At 34.8% G+C, this 6,049-nt stretch overlaps 1 long non-coding RNA gene across 1 annotated transcript; it reads left to right on the top strand.

Moving 5' to 3' along the window:
• Positions 1-344: 344 nt before the first annotated feature.
• LOC148905060 (uncharacterized) lies at positions 345-1,252 on the top strand. Its single transcript, XR_016118739.1, has 2 exons — positions 345-519; positions 984-1,252. It is a non-coding gene; the product is annotated as an uncharacterized LOC148905060 (long non-coding RNA).
• The last annotated feature ends 4,797 nt before the right edge of the window (positions 1,253-6,049 follow it).

Here is a 6,049-nt window from a genome sequence, read left to right on the forward strand (position 1 = left end):
TCATTTCAATTGTTAAAGAATTAAAAGGACTTCTTTTCATCAAGTTAAATGCATTGCCCTTGATATGCGAAGCTTAAGTAAAGTGTCTTGTCGAGGGGTTGTTTCTCGTCAAGTTGGTCTTCGACAACAATCGTTAGTGTGGGTTTTAAATTTGTAGGCAATATATTTTGATCACCTTGAATGACAATAAAGACTTCAAATATCCGTTTTTACTCTTGATGGTTTAAATACGTTCTTAATAGTTCATTACCGTTGGTGGCGTTGTTCACTCACCGAAAACCAAAAATGAATGCCGGTCTCAATTATAGGCGTTTTGTTGCTATAAAAGACCACGCGACAAAAGAAGTCGTTCACATAGTTTTCAGAGAAGTAAAGCAGAACAAAACTTGAAACATGCAGAAAGCAAGGCTATCTTTTGTGCTTATCTTTGCTTTAGTGCTAGGAAGTTTACTGGTGCAAGTGCAAGAGGCAAGCGGTGGAATGCCATCTCCACCGTATGGAAAAAGAAGATATAGAATGGTGAGATATTGAAAAAATATATACGTTATGATATAATATTGAATAGAGCAGAGCAGAGCAGAGCAGAGCAGAGCAGAGCAGAGCAGAGCAGAGCAGAGCAGAGCAGAGCAGAGCAGAGCAGAGCAGAGCAGAGCAGAACAGAGCAGAGCAGAACACCCTTTTAATCGATCAAACAAAACACTCTTTAATATATATATATTTGAAAATAAACCAGTTTTATTATCTTTGTAGCTTTTTAATTCTCAAAGCATCAAGCACTAAAAACTTGTTAAAGGCATTTCTAAGCTCTTCTTTTATTGCTTAATCGTTAATGACATTTTTTACTCAATATCTCCGCTCTAAAAATGAAATAAAAAATATATATATTTACATATATTACAAAAATATTCATCATTATAAAGACACTGCTGTTCAATTGTAGATCATCATTTTGATTAGAGGTTGGTCTTTTTATCTTTCTTCAGCGTGATATAGCAACCCTGAATGAACGAAGCATGAAGCAAGTCTGTGACTTAGCAAGTCTACTTAATTGTTATAAAGACTACAAATGAATTAAAAATGCATTCAAAGTCGTGTTATATTTAAACCGAAAAAAAGAAATAAGACCACATTATTTAAAAGTTTTATTCGACATGGTTTAGTATTCAATGTGACCAAGTGAACAAATTGTAAATTCAATATTTGAGGAAAAAATAAAAGTATAGTAGTAAATAAAAAAACATTTTAACGCTAAGAGCTTGTGGTTTTTCTTTCGCTTTCATTTTAGTAACGTAAAATACGTGTGCTTCGCTTGTCACACACACAAAAGTTTTAGTTCAAGGCTATGTGGGAAGTTAAATTGGATTCATTATTTTCTCCTTTCACGAATTACTGAGCATGCACGAAGCCTTGCGTTGAAACCTTTGTGCTTGACAAGCGAAGCATATATCTAAAGTGGGCTATTAAGAGGACCTCCTCCTTTTTCCTCCTTTTACATACGATCTTCCTCAAATATTTTGAATATAAATATCGTGACTCTTCAAACTTTCCTTCATCTGAAACATATAACAACATCTCGTGCACACGTGAAGTGAAGTAAATTTTCGACGGAAAAGAAGGGAGAATATAAAAATTATGACCTTGTTACCAAAATAAATAAGTCATGCTACTAATAACCACTTATATTAATAAAACAGGTGGCAAACGAATCCGTTCTAGTTTGGCTTTGTTCTCAAGAGACAGCCACAGATCTGAGTCAAGACAAGACAAGACAAGAAAGAATGTATATATTGAGGTCGATAATAATAGTTCAGTTATAATAATAAAACAGGTGGCGAACGCTTTATTTTAGTTTTGCTCTGTTTTTAAGAAACAACCGAAGATCTGAGACATGACGAGACAACAAAGAATGTATATATTGAGGTTGCGCAGAACTGAATGGATGCTAAAACGGGCCAATATAACTTGTGCCACCCCGGTGCCGAAAGCGAAGAACTGCGTGACGGACGTTAACTTATCCATAACTTAGACATAACTTAGCCATAATCCCATTTCCCAGCCCAAATTGTTCCATAAGTCCTAAGTCTCCAGTTATGTTTTGCTCAAATCCCATATTCCTAGTTTTCTATTGTTAGGTATTTGTGATAAATTCCCAGTGAATGAAATCCCATTTCCCAGCCCCCTGAAAGACAATTTCCAGCTCCCATATTACCCCTTCAGGACCCTGTCAGTTTTTAAAGGAATCTCTAACCTTTTCCTTATCTTTTATTTTACTTCATTTTAATTGCATTTCTTCGTACATGATTGCTCGTATGCTTCAGTCACTCAATATCTCTATTAGCAAAATTGCAAAAAGATATTTCAAAAAAGGATATATTTATATATATATAACGTACTGCAGTTCAAATGTAGCCTGATTGAACGTATTTATTGATTTTGTTATATTTCCTCAGCGTGAGATTGATCCGCGGAAACCCTGAATAAACGAAGTATGAAGAAATTAAACTTTGCAACTTAGCAAGTCTACACAGTTATAATCAAGACAACAATTGAAATAAAAATGTAACCAAATTAGTCTAATCTATATTCGCTATACGGGTACGTGCTGCCAAACAGGGTATGGTTTTCAGCGACTCTACTCTGGAACAGGGTATATGAAATCAGGCTCGCTCTGGAACAGGGTATAAATTTCAGCGATTTTTACTCTGGAACAGGGTCAATAAGGTTCAGAGGGCTCAGCGGAGAATCCCTACCCTAAACGGGCAAGAATATCCCCCCCCCCCCCCCCCCCCCCCCCCCCCCGGGCATTTTGAGTGGATTTTGATCAAAAAAACTTGCTCTATAGCATTTGCTATTGATCGATTTCGGCCATTTACACTTTTTCTATCCTTTCCCACTTGTGTATAATTTTCACTAAGTCATACTCAGTGGTTTGGGGAAAAACAATGGTCAATTACAGTCTATTTTCACACTTTTTTCTCCATTCCAATGATGATTTTTACCATTTTCACACCTTCTTCATCCAATCCTAATCGAGAACATTTTCCAAATTTTATCATTTGGGCTGATTTCTCAGCAAAAATCATGAACCATGCGGTTTTGATCGATTTTGGGTCATTTTTACACCTTTTGAAAAAATATCAATTACTTATGAACGATGCAATATAGGTCTTTTTGAACCATTTTGGGGCAAAAAGCATAGACTATAGCCCATGGTTTTGATGGATTTTGGGTCATTTTCACATCTTTTAAAAAAACATCAATTATTTATGACGGATGCAATATAGGTCATTTTGGGGCAAAAAGCATGGACTATAGCCAATGGTTTTGGTAGATTTTGGGTCATTTTCACACCTTTTGAAAAAATATCAATTATTTATGAAGGATGCAATATAGGTCTTTTTGGACCATTTTGGGGCAAAAAGCATGGACTATAGCACATGGTTTTGATCGACTTTGGGTCATTTTCACACCTTTTGAAAAAATATCAATTATTTATGAAGGATGCAAAATAGGTCATTTTGGACCATTTTGAGGCAAAAAGCATGGACTATAGCCCATGGTTTTGATCGATTTTGGGTCATTTTCACACCTTTTGAGAAAATGTCAATTATTTATGAAGGATGCAAAATAGGTCTTTTTGGACCATTTTAGGGCAAAAAGCATAGACTATAGCCCATGGTTTTGATCGATTTTGTGTCATTTTCACGCCTTTTGAAAAAATATCAATAATTAATAAAGGATGCAAAATAGGTCATTTTGGACCATTTTGTGGCAAAAAGCATGGACTATAGCCCATGGTTTTCATCGATTTTGGGTCATTTTCACACCTTTTAAAAAAATATCAATAATTTATGAAGGATGCAAAATAGGTCATTTTAGACCATTTTGGGGCAAAAAGGATGGCCTATAGCACATGGTTTTGATCGATTTTGGTTCTTTTTCACACCTATTCAAAAAATATCGATAATTAATAAAGGATGCAAAATAGGCCATTTTGGACCATTTTAGGGCAAAAAGCATAGACTATAGCCCATGGTTTTCATCGATTTTTGGTCATTTTCACACCTTTTTAAAAAATATCAATTATTTATGAAGGATGCAAAATAAGTCATTTTGGACCATTTTGGGGCAAAAAGCATGGACTATAGCCCATGGTTTTGATCGATTTTGGGTCATTTTCACACCTTTTGAAAAAATATCAATTATTTATGAAGGATGCAAAATAGGTCATTTTGGACCATTTTGGGGCAAAAAGCATGGACTATAGCCCATGGTTTTGAACGATTTTGGGTCATTTTCACACCTTTTGAGAAAATGTCAAATATTTATGAAGGATGCAAAATAGGTCATTTTGGACCATTTTAGGGCAAAAAGCATGGACTATAGCCCATGGTTTTCATCGATTTTGGGTCATTTTCACACCTTTTGAGAAAATGTCAAATATTTATGAAGGATGCAAAATAGGTCATTTTGGACCATTTTGGGGCAAAAAGCATGGACTATAGCCCATGGTTTTGATCGATTTTTGGTCATTTTCACATCTTTTGAAAAAATATCAATTATTTAGGAAGGATGCAATATAGGTCATTTTGGACCATTTTGGGGCAAAAAGCATGGACTATAGCACATGGTTTTGATCGACTTTGGGTCATTTTCACACCTTTTGAAAAAATATCAATTATTTATGAAGGATGCAAAATAGGTCATTTTGGACCATTTTGGGGCAAAAAGCATGGACTATAGCCCATGGTTTTCATCGATTTTGGGTCATTTTCACACCTTTTGAGAAAATGTCAATTATTTATGAAGGATGCAAAATAGGTCATTTTGGACCATTTTAGGGCAAAAAGCATAGACTATAGCCCATGGTTTTGATCGATTTTGTGTCATTTTCACGCCTTTTGAAAAAATATCAATAATTAATAAAGGATGCAAAATAGGTCATTTTGGACCATTTTGTGGCAAAAAGCATGGACTATAGCCCATGGTTTTCATCGATTTTGGGTCATTTTCACACCTTTTTAAAAAATATCAATTATTTATGAAGGATGCAAAATAGGTCATTTTAGACCATTTTGGGGCAAAAAGGATGGCCTATAGCACATGGTTTTGATCGATTTTGGTTCTTTTTCACACCTATTCAAAAATATCGATAATTAATAAAGGATGCAAAATAGGCCATTTTGGACCATTTTAGGGCAAAAAGCATAGACTATAGCCCATGGTTTTCATCGATTTTTGGTCATTTTCACACCTTTTTAAAAAATATCAATTATTTATGAAGGATGCAAAATAAGTCATTTTGGACCATTTTGGGGCAAAAAGCATGGACTATAGCCCATGGTTTTGATCGATTTTGGGTCATTTTCACACCTTTTGAAAAAATATCAATTATTTATGAAGGATGCAAAATAGGTCATTTTGGACCATTTTGGGGCAAAAAGCATGGACTATAGCCCATGGTTTTGAACGATTTTGGGTCATTTTCACACCTTTTGAGAAAATGTCAAATATTTATGAAGGATGCAAAATAGGTCATTTTGGACCATTTTAGGGCAAAAAGCATGGACTATAGCCCATGGTTTTCATCGATTTTGGGTCATTTTCACACCTTTTGAGAAAATGTCAAATATTTATGAAGGATGCAAAATAGGTCATTTTGGACCATTTTGGGGCAAAAAGCATGGACTATAGCCCATGGTTTTGATCGATTTTGGGTCATTTTCACATCTTTTGAAAAAATATCAATTATTTATGAAGGATGCAAAATAGGTCATTTTGGACCATTTTGGGGCAAAAAGCATAGACTATAGCCCATGGTTTTAATCGATTTTTGGTCATTTTCACACCTTTTGAAAAAACTTCAATTATTTATGAAGGATGCAAAATAGGTCATTTTGGACCATTTTGGGGGAAAAAGCATGGACTATAGCACATGGTTTTGATCGATTTTGGGTCATTTTCACGCCTTTTGAAAAAATATCAATTATTTATGACGGATGCAAAATAGGTCATTTTGGACCATTTTAGGGCAAAAAGCATGGACTAT

The sequence above is a fragment of the Actinia tenebrosa genome, unplaced genomic scaffold (genome assembly GCF_029948245.1).
Source record: "Actinia tenebrosa isolate PJP-AT-01 unplaced genomic scaffold, QUT_ActTen_1.0 PGA_scaffold8__29_contigs__length_14323225, whole genome shotgun sequence".
Taxonomy (NCBI): domain Eukaryota; kingdom Metazoa; phylum Cnidaria; class Anthozoa; order Actiniaria; family Actiniidae; genus Actinia; species Actinia tenebrosa.